The sequence below is a fragment of the Meles meles genome, chromosome 17 (assembly GCF_922984935.1).
Source record: "Meles meles chromosome 17, mMelMel3.1 paternal haplotype, whole genome shotgun sequence".
Lineage (NCBI taxonomy): Eukaryota > Metazoa > Chordata > Mammalia > Carnivora > Mustelidae > Meles > Meles meles.
This window is the reverse complement of record NC_060082.1, coordinates 24582556-24600129: the sequence shown is the minus strand read 5'-3', so window position 1 is coordinate 24600129 and position 17574 is coordinate 24582556. Positions and strand designations below refer to the sequence as shown.

The 17574-nt window shown below is 44.4% G+C and overlaps 1 protein-coding gene and 1 long non-coding RNA gene across 2 annotated transcripts in view; both read right to left on the bottom strand.

Moving 5' to 3' along the window:
• Positions 1–17574, bottom strand: part of EIF2D (eukaryotic translation initiation factor 2D) — a 407204-nt gene that overhangs the window by 149556 nt on the left and 240074 nt on the right. The window lies entirely within an intron of this gene.
• LOC123927703 lies at positions 9040–11909 on the bottom strand. Its single transcript, XR_006815514.1, has 3 exons — positions 11325–11909; positions 10885–10950; positions 9040–9496 (listed from the first exon to the last, which is right to left on the bottom strand). It is a non-coding gene; the product is annotated as an uncharacterized LOC123927703 (long non-coding RNA).

Genomic DNA, 17574 nt, shown 5'->3' with positions numbered 1-17574 from the left:
ACTCCCTGGGACAAGGCTGCTCCCGACAAGGCTGCTCCAGATGAGGCCACTCCCAACGAGGCTGCTCCGAATGAGGCCGCTCCCCGGGATGAGGCCGCTCCAGATGAGGCCACTGCCAACAAGCCCGCTCCAGACAGGGCCGCTCCCCAGGACGAGGCTGCTCCCTGGAAGAGGCCACTCCCAGGACGAGGCCACTCCCTGGATGAGGCTGCTCCCTGGATGAGGCTGCTCCCTGGATGAGGCCACTCCCCGGACTTGTGACAGCGCCGCTACTCTGGGCGGTGAGGCCACTCACAGTGGTGCCACTGCTCGGTGCGACGAGGCTCCCAGCAATGCTGCTCCCAACGCTCCTGATGCCGAAGGGGCTGCTGTCACTCTCGACGACCCCGACTCTATCACTCCTACCACTACCCTAACGGCTCCCAACGGCTACTCTAACGGCTATTCTAACTCCTCCTGCTACCCCCCCCCCCCCCCCCCCCCGCAGCCTCACAGACCAGCCTTTATAGAGGTGGTTGAGCTCGGCCCACACACAGGTGGTCAATGAGATTGCAACTCACCTCAGTAAATATATGCATGCCCCACTGATTGGATGTCTCCATCTAGCTGGCCTGGCCCTCCCCTATATCTGGGGTTTACAGTTCCTCTGACTAATCAGGCCCCTACATTCCCCTCTTTTCTCTGGAAATTAGTCAAATCCTTGACTTTTCAGCCAGTTCTATGTTCTCCTGTTGTAAGGGGGTTATATTGAGCGTGTAATACTGGGGCCAAAAAGTAACAGTAGTGCACAGTTGGCTGATGAGTTAGCCATTCAACACTTTGTATGACCTTTTCCATTTTTTCCTAATTCCATTCATCTAATTTCCCACCTATACTTTACATAAACAGGTAACAATAGGAGCAACAACAAACTCACAGTTTTTTTAGTCCTAGCATTAGTCCATGGTCAGTGGGGTCTGTTGGCTGCAGCTTCCATCTCTGGGGGGCGTTCTTGTCCTCAGCTTGTTTGACGTGACCCGCATGAATCCCGGCTCTAATGCCTTCTACTTTTACTGCCATGGGGGTGGTCAAAATAACAGTAAATGGTCCCTTCCAGCGAGGCTCCAAGTTTCCCACTTGATAGCGACGTATCCAAACCAAGGCCCCAGGTGGGTAAGGATGTGGTGCCACCTCCGTCTCCATCCCAGTGTGGGCAGTCTGGATCCCTGAGTAGGCTTTTTTTTTAAGACAGACTGTAATGCCTGCAGTGACTGGAGTACAGATTGATCAGTCATTTCTGCTAGGGCAACCTCTTGTAGTCGAGGATGAGGGGGGTCTCCCAAACATTTTTTCAAATGGGGTCACCTTGCTTAAATAGGGTGTACATAGTGCCCTGAGGAGGGCGACAGGAAGAAGATCCACACATTCACTGCCAGTCTCCAGAATTAGTTTTTTCAAGGTCTCTTTAAGAGTCTGGTTCATTTTCTCTACTTGCCTGGAACTCTGGGGCCGGTAGGCACAATGTAGTTTCCAATTAGTGCCCACGGCCTTGGCCAATGCCTGTGAGACTGAACTCATAAATGCAGGGCCATTGTCTGACCGGATTGCAAGAGGCAGCCCAAACCTAGGAATTATTTCTTCTAGTAGCTTTTTGGCTACCACTCCTGATGTCTCATGTTTGGTGGGAAAAGCCTCTACCCAACCCGAAAATGTATCTACAAAAACTAACATGTACTTGTGCCCATATTTTCCAGGTTTCATTTCTGTAAAATCTATTTCCCAATAAATTCCTGGTTCCTTAACTCTTTCTCTTTCCCCTCTTCCCATTTTAGCTCTTCCCACATTAACTGCCCGGCATTGAGCACATCTATCAACTACATCCTGAACCATACGCCCTAATTTAGAAACCTGGAACTGCTTGCCTATAAGCTCCTTGAGTTTGCATATCCCCAAATGAGTACCCTGATGTATCTGGTCTACTAACTTTTTGCCTAGTCTTTGAGGAAGAATTATTTTTCCTGCTTCAGTCTTAGCCCAGTCCCCTTCATAGTCCAATTTAACCCATTTCTGTAAATACTTTAAATCTTCCTCTGAATAGTTCTGTTTTTCTGGTAGGGCTGGAGCCAGGAGTGTAACCAGTTCTTGCACTGTTTCTCAGGCTGCTTCCTTTGTGGCTTGATCTGCTAATTGGTTTCCTTTTGAAATCAGATCAGTCCCCTTTTGGTATCCTGGGCAATGCATAACGGCCACCTCTTTTGGGTCCCAAATAACCTGGATAGCTTATAGCCCCATGTATATGGAGAGTAGCAAAGGCATACCTGCTGTCCATATAGATGTGGGTGGTTTTACCTTTGGCCATCTGCAGTGCCTTAGAGAGTGCAATCAGTTCCGCTTTTTGTGCTGAAGTTCCATGTGGCAGGGCTGCTGTTCAGAGTTTCTGCTCAGGAGAAACTACCACAGCCCCCGCATACCTCTTTCCATTGACCATGTAGCTACTCCCATCTGTGAACAGAGTCATCTTGGCATCCGGGAGGGGAATGTCTCTGAGATCCGGCCTTATTCTGGCAACTTTGGTTAGGACCTCCCTGCAGTCATGTGGGTGGTCAGCCCGCTCTTCTGGCAGCAGCGTGGCTGGATTTAGCACCGCCAGGGGCTGGAAGGTCACTCTTGGTTCATTGAGGAGGAGGGCCTGATACCCCGTCACTTGGGCATTTGTCATCCATCGGCCTGGTGGAGTCCGAAGAAGGCCCTCAATAGCGTGTGTGGTGGTTATGATGAGATTTTGACCCAAAGTCAATTTACTTGCATCCTTGACCAGGAGGGCTGTGGCAGCAATTATGTGGAGGCAAGGGGGGAACCCAGATGCTACTGGATCTAGTTTCTTGCTAAGATAGGCTACAAGCCTTTGCCAAGGCCCCAGGGTCTGAGTTAAAACTCCTTTGGCCACCCCTGCTTTTTCATCCACATACAAGTGGAAGGGCTTGGTAACATCTGGGATGGCCAATGCTGGGGCGCGCAGTAAGGCTGTTTGTAATTCCTGAAATGCTCCTTCTGCTTCAGCTGTCCACTCTATCATAGTGAGCCCCCCTTTTGCCAGTTCGTAGAGAGGTCGGGCAATCTCTGCAAACCGCGGTATCCACAGTCAACTGTCCCAAGAAACTCCCTCACTTGTCAGGACATGGTGGAGCAGGGGTATCGGGTGATCACCTGTTTCCTGGACTCAGACAGTGAACGCACTCCTTCATGAAGATCAAAGCCTAGATAAGTGGCATGGCTCTGACAGAACTGTGCTTTCTTTGCTGACACCCGATACCCTTTTTCCTGCAGAGTCTGTAAGAGAGCTCTTGTCCCCTGCAAGCATGACTCATAGTCCTCAGCAGCTATCAGCAAGTCATCAACATACTGTAACAGAGTGACTCCTGGGTTGGAGGTTCTGTACTCACACAAATCCTCGTGTAGGGCCTCGTCAAAAATGGTGGGTGAATTCTTGAATCCTTTGGGAAGTCTTGTCCAGGTGAGTTGGCCTTGAAACCCTTTCTGTGGGTTGGGCCACTCAAAAGCAAAAAGGGGCTGAGATTCCCTTGCTAAAGATATGCAGAAAAATGCATCCTTGAGATCTAAGATGGTATACACAGTTCTTTTGGGGCCCAGGAGGGAGAGTAGGGTATAGGGGTTAGGCACTGTTGGGTGGATATCTTCAACCCATTTATTAACATCCTGCAAGTCCTGAACAGGTCGGTACTCCCCAGTCTTGGCCTTTTTGATGGGCAGCAAAGGTGTGTTCCATGGAGATTTGCAAGGAACTAGAATCCCATCTCCTCGGAGGTGGTTAATGTGTTTTCTGATCCCTTCCTTTGCTTCCCGGGGAAGGGGGTACTGCCAAATGTGAATAGCCATAGCGGTCGCCTTTAATTGTACCACCACTGCAGGTTGTTCCTTGGCCAAGCCAGGGGGCTGCCCTTCTGCCCAGACCTCGGGAAACTCGACTTGTAGGATTTGTAGAAGGCTCCCCCCATTTGTCTCCTCTGGATTACGAGACTGGCTCGTAAAGGAGGTATTCATCTACTGCTGCCATAAGCACCTGTACAGTGGGTTGTCTCAAGGTTACAGTCATGTCTCCTTCCGAGAACTGAATGCCAGCTCTTAACTTATGGAGGAGATCTCTTCCCATCAAGTTATATGGGGCATTAGGGAGGACCAAAATTCGATGTTTAACTACTCCCAAGGCCAAATTTAAAGTCCTTTCTGTTGTCCATTTATGTCTCTTTGTGCCATTTGCTCCTTGTACCCAGACTTCTTCTCCAGATAGTTTCCCCATAGGTTTAAGTAATGATGAAAATTGGGCTCCTGTGTCCACCAAAAAATCAACTTATTGCCTCCACTTCAATTTTTACCTGAGGTTTGGGGAGGGGCTCCAAATGATGGCCCCTTCAGTCTCTCATGGCAAGCATTGCTGTCTTCCTTTTGGGGCACTCCCTGGCCCAGTGTCCTTTTCCCTTACAGTAAGTGCACTGATCTGAATCTAAGTCTTCCCACCTGCCTTCTCTGTGCTTAGGCTTTTCCTTCCATTTACTATCTCCAACCTGTTTCCTCCCCACCTCATGTAATGCCAAAACCTTAACCAGTTTTTTTTGTCTGTTTTTCTGTCTGTTTTTCATCCTCTTGTGCATCCCTGTTGTTAAACACCTTTTCTGCTATTCCCACGAACTCAGTCAGATTCTTCCTTCAAATCCTTTGATTTTTTGAAGTTTCCTCCTTATATCTGGGGCTGACTGACTAACAAATGCAAGATTCATTGCCCTCTGATTTTTTAGGTGCCTCACGGTCGATTGGGCTATACATTTTATAGGCTTCAATTAGCCTTTCTAGGAAAGCTCCTGGAGACTCATTCTTACCTTGAGTCACCATACTAATTTTAGATAAATTTATGGGTCTCCTTGCAGCTGCACAGAGGCCTCCCAGTAGAGCCTGGCAGTAGAAACGTAAGCTCTCCTTACCTTCATCACAATTTGGATCCCAGTCAGGGGGTTCCCTTGGGCAGTAGTCTTCCATTTGGCGGGGATCAAGGTCCCTGCCAAGTCTCTCGCTTATCACCTTATGGGTTTCTCGCATGATGCGACCCCTCTCTTCTGATTAAAGAGAGCCATAAGGAGCTGTTGAATATCCACCCAGGTATGTTGGTGGGTAAGAAAAACAGTCTCCAAGAGACTAGTTAAATCCTGAGGGTAGACAGAAAAGGATTTGTGTTGGGTCTTCCAGTTATAGATGTTGGAAGAGGAGAAAGGGATATAGCTTAGGTGGGAGCGCCCTCTCCCATCCGGTAGAGAAACTTCATGGAGAGGCAGCATTGGTGCAGAGAGTACTGGTGAGGTAAAGGGAGGATGAGGGGGATAGAGGAAAGGGGAAGGATCAGGGCGGTCTCTCTGCTTGGTGGTCTCATAGGTAGACCCTGACCGTGTATGAGATGGACTGGTAAAGGCATCTCGGGACCGAGAGTCAGATTTAGGGGACAGATAAAGGGGAGGGGGATTCTACATCCTCCACATCTGATGGGGGTAGGACAGTCTCCTTCCCTGGCTCCCCCTCATCTGTCTGTTCTGGTTTTAGTGCTCTGACCTGCCTTAGAGGGAGAGAGATGATTTCATTAGCAGGGGGAAGGTGGGACTTGAGCCATGACGGTGGCTCTTCTATCAGATATTGCCAGGCCACAATGTACGGTATTTCGTCTCGATGTAGATTGAAGACCTCACTCAGGGTAGAATAGATCTGAGTCAAGGCAAATGTTCCTTCCGGCGGCCACCCTGTGGAGAAAGTGAGCCACTCTAATTGACAGAGTGTTTTTAGTTTTCCCAGATAAACCTTGTCACCTGACTGAGTGGCTTTACCTTGGAAATCCTTGAAATGTTCAAGAACAAGACCTAGGGGTGTCACAGGTCCCTTACTCCCTGCTTGTCCCATTTCTCCAAATACAATAAATAACAGACAATAAAAAGCAAGGCAGAGACAACCACAGGCCCAGCGATCCCCATCCAGAACCTGCTGCTGGTGGTGACTTTCTTGGTCCCCTGCAAACACAACAAACCACACAACAGACAACAAAAGAACCAGGCAAAGACAACTGCAGGCCCAACGATTCTTACCCAGAACCTGCCACTGGTGGGGGCTTTCTTTACCCCCTGACTGTCTAGGGGGACTCAAACCCCCTGATCATCTAGGGGGACTCGAACCCCCTGACCATCTAGGGGGACTCAAACCCCCGACTGCCCAGGGGGACTCAAACCCCCCGACTGCCCAGGGGGACTTGAACCCCCTGTCAATCTACCAGTAGAGGGATGGGGCATCCGCGCATCCACTCCAGCCCTGGGGAGCATGGCTGTGTCCACCTTCTCCCTGGTGGGCTATACCCTGGAGCTCCGCAACCAGACAGACAAGATCTCAATACCTCCAGAGGCTTTTTCCAGAAATTCTGATGCTGGCTCATTTCTCATTGTTTGATCCCGGGCCAGCCCCCAGTGTTAGGGTCTGTGATCAAAGGAATGAGACTAACACAAAGCGAAAATCAAGCAAAGCTTTATTTCACGCCATGCATCAGAAATCAAACTGACCAGTAGGTGCCCAAGCCTTGCTGGGGGCCACCGCCTCCTTGCCCTGGGGTCCCTCCTGGAAGCTCCCTGCCTTACCCTCACTGTACCACAGGCCGCTCCCCAGGACGAGGCCGCTCCTGATGAGGCTGCTCCTGATGAGGCCGCTCCCAACGAGGCCGCTCGGATGGGGCCGCTCCCCGGGATGAGGCCGCTCCCGACAAGGCCGCTCCAGATGAGGCCACTCCCAACGAGGCTGCTCCGGGATGAGGCCACTCCCTGGGATGAGGCTGCTCCAGACGAGGTCCCTCGTGATAAGGCTGCTGCCAACGAGGCTGCTCCAGACGGGGCCTCTCCCTGGGACGAGGCCGCTCCAGACAAGGCCACTCGCAATGAGGCCGCTGCCAAGAGGCCGCTCCCCAGACGAGTCCACTCCCTGGACTCGTGACAGTGCTGCTGCTTAGGGCGGCAAGGCTCCCAGCAATGCCACTCCCTATGCTCCCAATGATGAAGAGGCCGCTGTCACTCTCGAGGATCCCGACACTATCACTCCTACCACTACCCTAACGGCTCCCAACGGCTACTCTAATGGCTACTCTAATGGCTATTCTAACTCCTCCTGCTACCCCCCCACCCCAGTCTCACAGACCAGCCTTTATAGAGGTGGTTGAGCCCGGCCCACACACAGGTGGCCAATGGGATTGCAACTCACCTCAGTAAATATATGCGTGCCCCATTGATTGGATGTCTCCATCTAGCTGGCCTGGCCCGCTCCTATATCCAGGGTTTACAGTTCCTCTGGCTAATCAGGCCCCTACAATTGTACCACCTTCTCTTTCTTCTACTTCTTATCCCAATTCAAACAATACCTGCTTTAGCAGCTAGTGATGGAATTTGATTGATTTACAGTGAATACTAGCTAAGAAGTTAGGAAGACTAAATTTAAAATTCCTTGGATTACCAGTTAGTACATGATTACAGTAATCAGTTAGCCTCTTCGGTTCTCAATTTCTTCATCATAATGAAGGAGTTAAGACTCAGTGGCATTAAAGTCCCTTCAAGTTCCAACATACAGTATTTCCCTCTATCTCTGGTTTCACTTCCCCCTAGTTCAGTTACCCTACCTGCAGCTTCAGTTTCTGGAAACTGATGATCCCCTTCTGACAAGTAGTCCCAAGGTCAGTAGTAGTTTAACGCTATGTCACAATGCCTATGTCATTCCCTCACTTCATCATCACATAGGCATTTTATTATCTCACATCATCACAAGAAGAAAAAGGGTGAGTATGGTCCAATAAGTATTTTGAGAGACACATTCACATAACTCTTATTAAGCATATTTTTAAAATTGTTTTATTTTATTAACATTGTTAAACTCTGACTGTGCCTAATAGGTAAGTTAAACTTTATCACAGTATGTATGTGTAGGAGAAAGCATAGTATTTTAGAGTTCTGTACCATCCATGGTTTCAGGTATCTCCTGGGGGTCTTAGAACATGTTCTCTGTGGATAAGGCAGAGGACTATTGTAATTATTTTGAGACTCAAATATATGAGCTCTGTTTATTTAGCAGCATATTCGTCTTATGGAGTAAGACATGAAAACACTTTCACACTTATGTATTTAAGAAACTTTAGGCACTTTCAAAGGGATCTAAAACCAAATTAAACATATAGCAGAGACTAAAATGAATAAATCTAAATATTCTAATGAGGAAAATTATATATGCACATGTGTGTGATGTATATAACTGACTCTCTTTTGTAGGCAAGACAGTTTGAGTTTACTTCTACTACTATGTTTTTGTTATAAATTTAAGGTTAAAATGGTCTAACATTTAAACAATAAAATAAAACAAAAAAATCCCAATTTAAAAAATAAAAAATTGACATTTTTTATTCACAAGCAAACTGATTTGCAATTTCTCTAATACAATATATCTTGAACATTGCTTTTAGATCAGACATTTTACTGGATTAACAGGTAAGGAATATATTAGGTTGTACCTATACATTTAAAAGAAGCCATGAGAGCAAACAAAAACAATACCAGTAATATAAAATTTGCTAAGATACCAACAGTAGATGTGCCTTGAGATTATCCAGGAGAGGACATGTTCAGTATAAAATTAAAATATCTAACTTTTAAGATGGTCTAAGTACAAACCATGTAAGAGCTAGCTAAGAGATGTAAAGGCCTATGGTTCTATTTTGAGGTTCATCAAATGTCATCATATGATTTAATATAATACTCAAATACTTAGATAGTTAAGTGCTATAAAATATGTTAAAGTTGGGGCGCCTGGGTGGCTCAGTGGTTTAAAGCCTCTGCCTTCGGCTCAGGTCATGATCCCATGGTCCTGGGATCGAGCCCCACATCGGGCTCTCTGCTCTGCAGGGAGCCTGCTTCCTCCTCTCTCTCTCTGCCTGCCTCTCTGCCTACTTGTGATGTCTGTCTGTCAAATAAATAAATAAAATCTTAAAAAAAATATGTTAAAGTTAAGGAACAATGGGTCACCAAATTAATATTTTTATCCTGTACTTTTTATTCTCCAAATATTTAAAAGAACAGCAACCTTACATTTATTTCACATATAGAATAAAAATTTTAATGTTACATTTTCTAACTTAAGTCAGGTTGGGTTCTCAACAAATAGCTGTATTTCTTTGAATAGCAATTTAGGTAAGTAGGTTTAGACAGTATAAGAAGATCATGTATGAAAAAGTATGCTCTCTATATATCACAGTTGTTAAGGTTGCATCTGGAACAAATGTAATTCAGGACATTCATCCTTCTTGTGTGGACCTGAGATCCCCCTACCAACATTTGTCAGCCTGTGTAAAACAGAGACACAACACAGAAGTAATCTTTTGGGTAAAATTAGATGACTGAAGAAGAATTTCTGCTCTAGATCCTTTTTAGGGCTGGCACACAGCCTAAGGAGAGAAAGAAAAAAAAAGTTATACACGTGAAATTTTCCCCCTGGACAATTTTGTTAGTAATAAAGACTAGATACTTGAGTGAGCCCATGCACAGTTTGCCTTGCTGTTGAAATATGACACTTGGTTATCTTTCTTTTGGGATTTCCTAGATTTCTAGAAAATTGATGAACTGAAATGAAGTCTATTTTTATCAATGGAATTCTAATATCATATTTTGGATTAAGGCTATCCTATTTGTATGAGGAATTTCATGTAAGTTAGTTTATTCTTTATCATTAAAACTTGGGAATAAGAGATGTGTAGTATAAGGTATAACAACAAGGGAAGAAAAAAATAATGCAGATACTACACCAGTAAAATATACTCTATAACTCAAAATTTCAATAATTTCTCTTAGAGTATTTCTCCTTTAGTTTGTCACATCCCCAATGGTCAGCTAACACTTGATAAACCAAGTTCACACAATTTGCGAGATGTACTATTCTGCACAATTAGTGACATATGATGTAAGCACACTCCAGGGCTGTTTGGTTTCCTCCCACTTTTACACTCTTCAAGCAAATGCAGGTTGGGGTGCTCTAGACTCATGAAAACCAGAGGGCTTTCTGAATGTATAGGTATCTTCACAACATGCAAACAGCTATCTTGGATGTTAATAATTTGATTCTGGTACAAGAATTGGAACAAAGATGTATACATTAGTAAGGGGACTATAGATTTAACTTACCTTTAGCTTAAAGCTTACTTATTAAACTTTAGCCTAATACATGTTCTTATTTCCGGAATGGGATTTTAGAACATGGCCAAAGAATATGAAAACCTTGGATGTGAGGCTACTACTTGAAACTACTTTATTTCCAGAAAGAAAAGGCAGTAAGAAATAAAGAAGTTATTTAAATACTCTTCTAGCAAGCAATTGGGAATCAGCTTGACATGTGTGTAGCTTGTGAACTTAAGAAATGAAGAGCCTTGGGGTGCCTGGGTGGCTCAGTCATTAAGCATCTGCTTTCTGCTCAGGTCATGATCCCAGAGTGGTGGAATCAAGCCCCGCGTCAGGCTCCCTCCTCAGCCAGAAGCCTGCTTCTCCCTCTCCCACTCCCCCTGCTTGTATTCCTTCTCTCACTATGTCTCTCTCTATCAAATAAATAAATAAAATCATAAAGAAAAAAAAAAAGCCTTGAAGCCTTCATATTGTCTTCTTAAAAGCCCCCTAGTTTAAATTCACCCTTATACGCTGTTATTATCCTAGGAAGGAGGAAAAGAAAATTTCCTCTGATCCAGCTTGTGATTTATGCACAGAGCAAATAAATGAATGGAGTGGGGGATGGGGCAGTGAGAACCAATGTGTTTCCTTTTCAACCGCAGAAAATAAGATTACTTACCAAGAATATCATTCAACGCCTCGGTATGCAAGAAATAAAATTCCACTGTACCTTTCCGTCCTATTTCTAAACAGAGAGAGAGAGAGAGAGAGAAAAGGATAATCTTAAACTCCAGGGTCTGGAAGAACACAGGGCAGAGGGAAAAAGACTCCCATGGCGCTCTTTTTCCAGATCCAAGCTCGGAGAGTAAACCCATGGGGAGGGAGGGATCTTCTCTAAGGAGGATACCGAGGGTGGCGAAGGGGGACTCATTTCACAGCCAAAATATAAATCATCTACAAAGAGAATTACCAGCCCCTAAGTCACACGAGCAATTCCGAGAGGGGCGTTTAGTGGGGGGCGGGGTGGGGTGGAGAAACTAGGATTCGGGGGTTTCGGGTTTGGGCAGAAGGGATGGGACCAGGGAGAGGAAAAGAGAGAAGGAATAAAGCTAATCTTACCCGATCGATCAGGCGATCGTGTGTGCCGTATCGGGATACGAAAATGGCAAGATCCTGCGTTCGGCAGCAAAGCCATTTCTAGCACACTCTCCCTCGGTAACTGTGCAGGAATCGGAGAGGACACGGAGCCTCACAGCCTGTCACCCGCTCCCCCAGGAACCGTCCTCGGAAGCTCCCGAACTCTAGCTTCTAAAACAAGGCATTTGGAGCTGAGGTTTCGGTTGGAAGTGAATGGCCTCGAGTCGCGGGCTGCAGCATTCTTGGAGAAAACCGCACCTGGGAGGGCTCCTGCTGCCGCCGCCGCAGCTCATAACCACGGTTCCGGGCCCCCTTGCCTGAGCCTCGGCACAGCGCCCCCGAAAGCGCCCGGCGACTCGGCCTCATCCGCATCTTCAGCCCTTCGACCACCACCCCCCCACCATGCAAACTGCTGACGATTTGGTCACCCTAAAGTGACCATAGTGGTTTATTTGGGGGCGTTGGCTGTGCTGGGCTTCCTTACTACGCCTCCCTCAGTTGCTGCGAGTGAGAGAGTTCAAGGGAAATCCTAGTGAAACACACTGATGGAATACTATTAATCCCAATAATCATGTTCCCAGCGCAGGTAACTCTTAAAGAACTGAGAGTGGGAAGATCAGAGCAGGATTTCAGAAGCAGTGCCCTCTTGAATTCTCATTGGATCCTTCCCAGCAGCCTAAATTATTCTTGCTGCTGAATCTTTCAGGATGACTAGAGCCTTGCTCAGTAGTTGTCTCTTTATCTCTTGTCTTCAACACATCCTTTTACTTCTCTTTGCAGATTTATCTGTATTTCACCTCCTGTTCCCCGGGGTTACACAGCTTCTGTTTGCCCCCCGCTGTGTGGGCATGTACAGTCAGTAAATTTCACTTTGTCTGCCTAAGGATCATTACAAATAAGCCTCCTTCCCCCAAAATAAAAGGCACCTCTCGCACATTTTTTCTTTTCCTTGGGGGTTCATGGCTTTCTGTGTAACTAGTTTTTAGGTGGTTACATGCTACCAGGAACTGCTGATTTTTTCAAAGTTCCACCACCCTGCAGCTCATCACTATCTTGATTTGGAAGATCATGGAATATCCGTTTGCATCTTGGACATATTTTTCTCACAGTCATCTTGCTTCCTGAAATAACCTCTGATAAGTTATTCTTCTTATATTTTATTAGAAATTTCTTGCTAGTATTATTTTTAGTAAGCTTTGTTTCAGCATTATCTCATTTTAAAGATATTTTTGTTACCTTCAGAACTCAAAGATCTACATGACTTTTCATTAATTAGTATATTACTTGCAATTGTGCTACTAAGATAGAGCTCACATAATGGATTATCCCATCACCTTTTACATTATTTCTGTCCTCCTTTATATAACATGTTATAGGAAACATTAACCATCCCCCCATCCCATTAATGCTTCTTGACACACATTCTTGTGCCATTTGAAAAGTCAAATTTTAAATGTTTATCTAAGAGTAAGCTTAAAAGAAACCTTGCGACAGTTTCCGCATCTGAGAAGGTTCACTAGTCTCTTATCTTCACAAGGCTGTTCAGCCCAGCATTTGTTCATTGAAAGTAATTGCATGACTGAAGGAAGACTTTCGTAAATGAATATTTATGGGTTTAGCAGGACATTAAGCACTAGAAGCCACTCGATGGTAAGAAGAAGAGTGGGAGTTTAAAGCGCACCACTTTTTTCTTACAATATCTCAAATCACACAGGAACATATTATTTTGGACATTGCATTTCAATTCAGGCATCATATTTAGTACATTTCTGATTTTGTGAATTTAGCTGGTGAACAGCTAATTGGACACAGAGTGCTCATTTCAGAGGAAGAGGGCTATCGGAAGGAAGTACTGATTATCTTGGTTCTAATAAATTGGAAATCAGGGACAGATTTTGTATGAAAAATTTTATTGCCTCACTCTTCACACTTGTTTAACTCCCAGACTCAACTTTTAATACGTACATTAATATGTCAATGTTTTTTGATTTTATGAACATTTTTTAATGGGTTTACCTGACAGTTATGATTATCACTTACCCTTTAAGTATAGGTATGTTGAAGAACACTTAAGTCTCAGCTTTTACTTCACATACTGACAAGGACATGGTATTAATTAAATGTCAAGGCTGCGTGTATTGTAATCTCAAATGCATACTAAGGTTTTAGGGTTTTCTCTGTGACACCCCCTCCGCTGCCAGCCCCCATCAGAACAAATTCCTGGTTTCTACATTTTCTTTTTATTGGGATGGATGGAGGTGAGAACGTACTGTTTAAACTTTCCTTCCTTATGTTTTTTCTTCCTTCATTCTTCTTTCCTTTTCTCTCTCTTTTTAATTTCTTAGAAAGAACTATCCCTGTCCTCATTGATAACTGACAGGATGACCTAAGTAATTTTTTTTTTTAAATTCAAAAGCCCATTTAGTTTCCAGACATAAAAGTACTACAGCTGCAGCGTCACCCCACCCCCCAGTCTCAGGATTCAAGGGCTTTCCCCCCTTCGCTCCCCCCAGCAGCCCATCAGAGCAGGGCTGAGACTGTGGTCTGCACCACTTGGCGCCCCTCACATGTCCCTAGTTTCTACCTGGTCTCCTTCCTAGTCTGGTCGTCCTGCCTGACAAGTGCCATCAGATGCCACCACTCTAGTTTCAGAAATGAGGGCTTGGCATAACTCACCAATTCAAGATTCCTCTTTGGAGAACTGGTGATATTGCGCAGGGGTGGAAGGGAGTGGGGGGGGGTTCACACACACACACACACACACACACACACACAACGCAACTTTCAGTGCAGTCAGATCCTTCCTTCTTAACTTAGTCTACTCCAGTAAAGCCCAGCCCTACCCTGTTAGGTAAGTGCGCTTTGCTAGATTATAGCCTGAAACTCCGGCTTGTGAGGGGGACAGTTAGGTCTGCGAGGCTGTGCCGCCAAGGACGCTTTCAGCAGAGGGCTAGCAACAGGCGACCGAGCCTGGAGATTTCTTCGCCCCTCTACCTGGGGAGATGGGGTGGGGGAAAGACAGCTGGATTTCAACTTGGAGCTGGAGCTTGGAATACAAGGTTGAAGTTGAAGCAAAGAGTGAGGTTGGGAACCCTTTGGCTTACATGAGACACACTTTCAAGTTGGGCTTTTATTTTTCTGTGTCCCTTTTTCTGGAGGTGGGGGGAGAAGCAGGAGGAGCTGGGAGCTGGAGAGCTCCCCTCGGTGTCCGCCCGAGAGAGGGTGACGCTTCTTGGCCACGGGTTCCTGCTGGTTCTGCAGCCAAGCAGTGGCAGAAAGTTTAGGTCTCTGATGCTGTGCTCTTAGTCCCTAAGAGTTGAACCAGAGAGTGTTTTACTCTGCACCAGGTCGAGAACGTGATCAGCGTTTTAAGAGCAGGGACCTCCTTCTAATGGGAATCCGTTTGGGAATCGCTGGGGAGGCTTTACCTCCGAAGATGCCCGTTTCGAGCTGTGTGAGATGCCAGCCAGAGGCTTGAAAAGAGGAAGCGGAGACTGGGGTTGCAAAATAACCCTAGTATTGCTTACAAATATCCTAGCCAGTCAAATGCATGTAAGCAAGGAAGGAAGCATCAGGGTATAAAACTGTCTCAACCGCTTGCAAGACAGATTCAGAATTTTGGGACTTTTGCATGCTGTTCAGATTTGTTTGTCATCATGCAGTTAAACAGGTAAAGATTGAATGTCTATATTTTATTGACAATCATATAACCTGTATGTGACCCATCCGGGGATAATTTTTTGCTGTTTCAAGTAATGGGATACATGTATTTTCAGATGGTTCTACTATGATGCATACATTCTTAGTATTCGCGTTAGAGAACAACTTAAATCTATTTAAATATTTAACCTGCATTCATATAAATGTTTAACAATGTTACAAAAATCATAAACTGGGCAGGGGTGAGAGGAAGAAATGGGGAGGGTGCAGAGTTGGAGGAAGGGATGCATAAACCTAATGTATTTGCAGAAATGCCTTGAAAGTACTCCTTGTTAAAGTCACAGACCTTAATACAAGGACAGTTGGGGAATTTTAAAGGGCATCTTGAACTAGCACATTAACTCTGACCCAAGAGAAACGTTTAGTGGGTTATATTATTTTTAATAATATATTTAGTGGGTTATATTAGTGGGTATATATTTTATATATATGTAATATGTATATTATGTATTTATATTTGTGGGCATATATTATCTATATATAATATATATATTAGTGGGTATATAATTTTAGTGGGTTATATTATTTTCTCCCTTAAAAAAAATTCTTGAGGTGGTGTAGAGAGCAAAACGGAGTCTCTCATGTTAAGCAGAAACCTGTGTCAAGCAATGACGCAAGCAGTTAACGTACTACAGCTAGGAGATCTCCAATGCGGATATCCAAGGGGACCCACGTCAGCTGACACCCCAGAACTGATAATTAGCAGAAGCAGAGGAGGTCTGTGGAGACCCAACACAGTTTCAATCCCTTTAAAAAGGGAAGGATTTGGACAGGAATCTGTCAGTCTCTGCCTTTGGCTCAGGCCATGATCCCAGGGTCCTGGGATTGAGCCTCACATCGGGCTCTCTGCTTAACAGGGAGCCTGCTTCCTCCTCTCTCTCTCCCTCTGCCTGCCTCTCTGCCTATTTGTGATCTCTGTCTGTCAAAAAAATAAATAAAATCTTTAAAAAAAATAAAATGCTCATGATGTTCACCATAAATTATCATTTTTCCTAGCATTACCAAATTTAATAATATTTTAATATATACTATTAACGGTCTTAAAATGTTGATGTTCACATAACCACATGTCCATACTTTGGTGAATTTCTCTTTTTTCCTTTTTTAAATTATAAATAGCACTATATGTATACATATATATAATAAGTTTATACAAAAGCGTATATGTATATTGGAAGCCTCTTTACTTTTATTATGAAATCTATATTTACAAGGACACGTAATATGGTTCCCCAGTTACAATCTCATGGACCTATCTCTGCCCTTCATATACATAATTATAATATATTCTTTCATTGTTTACTGTTTAATGTCTGCTCCCTCTTCATAAGAAAACATGCCCTCTGTGTGCAAAACCCAGGCTTTTATTCAGTGATCACCACAGCTGAGTGTCTGACACATAGTAGGAGTTCCAAAAATATTTTCCACAACTTTGACTGAATGAGTAACTTGAAGAAATTTTAAAACCTTTGAACTTACCAACATTCAGAAGAAACCACAATATTTTGGGGACAATATAAAGAATATAATTAGATGGAAAGGCTGAGTTTTTAATGATCTTTGAAAAGCTAATGATAGATAATGCTATATACAATATATATAAAGGAAAACAAATATACTAACATTTTTAATGCTGTTGGATTACAACTATATTTTCACAATTACTATTATTTTTTTTACAAGATTTTATTTATTTATTTGAAAGAGAGAGAGACACACACAATGAAAGAGGGAACAGAAGCAAAGGGAGAGGCAGAGGGAGAAGCAGGCTCCCCCTGAGCAGGGAGCCTGACGCAGGGCTTGATCGCAGGGCCCTGGTATCGTGACCTAAGCTGAAGGTAGATGTTTAATGACTGAACCACCCAGGCGTCCCCAAAATTATTTTTAAAGGCGTGAATGCATGTGCCAAAATGGTAGGAGTGGTTTATTTTAATCTGTGGAGTAATGTGGGATTATTTTCTTATGTATTAATACTTATGTAAGTTCCAATAGAGTTAGCATATATTGTTACTCAACAGAAGGAAAAAACCAGAATATAAACACTAAATATTATTTTGTTATTTACGGTTGTTCATAAAATTGAATAACTTCTTGCTCAGAATTCAGCTTTAACTCTGTATAAATGCATGGAATGGCCAGCAATCCCTGTACCCACTGGTGGAAGATTATTCCCGACTTTGCTGTGAAAGACAGGAGACAGGGGGACCAACAGTCAGAGACAAAGACCCTTTGCTGCTCTTTGCTCCCACCTTTACTCATGCTTCTGGATAATCACAAATCTTTATTACTCTGTTTCTCAAGCAAGTGGTGTGTAGCAAGGGGTCTTACAGAAAACAGAACAGTCTGATGATGGGAAAGACACAATGTGGGGTTCACTTGTTCTGTGTTGCTAAACATAGCTTTAGAGGACAATGCAGACATCTCCTAGATCACACGGCAGCTGTCTGGGCTAAGAAAGCTGCAGGGAAGGCAACTTCCTGCAGGCATCCTAAGGTAGAGTGGTTGCCAGGCC